This window comes from Myotis brandtii, unplaced genomic scaffold (genome assembly GCF_000412655.1).
Source record: "Myotis brandtii unplaced genomic scaffold, ASM41265v1 scaffold986, whole genome shotgun sequence".
In the NCBI taxonomy this organism is placed as follows: Eukaryota; Metazoa; Chordata; class Mammalia; order Chiroptera; family Vespertilionidae; genus Myotis; species Myotis brandtii.
The window spans coordinates 913,607-914,467 of record NW_005372102.1 but is presented as its reverse complement, the minus strand read 5'-3'; the positions used below and the strand labels follow the sequence as shown (position 1 = coordinate 914,467).

Sequence of the window (861 nt, the reverse complement as noted above, 5' to 3'; positions counted from 1 at the left end):
GGCACACAGCACAGTCATTTCCACCCAGAAGGCGAGTGCCCTGGCCGCCAGGCTCACACACCAGGATGCAAATGTCTATTCCTCCCCGAGTCCCAAGGGCGGATCAGGGGGGGCGCCCGGGCCAGGACTCTGCCCCTCAGAGCCTGGTGTCTACATCTGCGTCCTGCAGGGAAGCGCGCTCTGCAGTGACAGCGAGTCCAGGGGGTTGACCGCGGGGCTGTCACAGTTACTGAGATGTTGGCACGGAGGCAGGGCTGGCCAGGCTGGCCTGCCTTCTGCATGCCTTTTGCACTCGGCTCGCTGCGACCTTCCCCACCGCCCAGAGGTGGGCGGGCAGGGCGGGGCAGTGGTCAGGTGTCTGGCCTGAAGCACCAAGGCCCACAGGTGCCGGCTGTGTGACCTTGCAGGGGTAACGTCTCTAAGCCTCAGTCTCCCCATCTGAGAAATGGGTAGGCGCAGTCTGCGGCACCTCCCGGGCTGCCGTGAGGAGGAGCTGAGATGATGCGTGTGGAACGCCCAGCTCATGACGCAGCCTTGGAGCAGCCCCGGAGCCCCGGGTGGACTGTCTCCAGCTCCCAGATGACAGCTGGGAGCCAGCCATCCCGCAGCCCGCCCACGTGCTATGGAGACCTCCGCCCAGGGTGCAGCTGCCTCAGCTCAGGCTGTCGTAACAGTCAACCTTCCCCTAGTACTCGATGTGACAGGCCTCTTGGGGGGGCGGGCAGTAGGCTGAGACACGCCCATTTTGCAGACGGGAAAACAGAAAACCTAGGCCAGCAGGAGAGTCAGGCTCGGGGAGGCCTCCCCCCGCCCCCCTTCCCCATCATGTCTTCCGAGGAAGCCCCAGGCCGGTGAAGCAGG

General features: G+C 65.2%; 1 protein-coding gene across 1 annotated transcript in view; it reads right to left on the bottom strand.

Annotated features, from left to right (window-relative positions):
* Positions 1-861, bottom strand: part of HTRA3 (HtrA serine peptidase 3) — a gene marked incomplete at its 5' end in the record, with an annotated part of 41,340 nt that overhangs the window by 8,792 nt on the left and 31,687 nt on the right.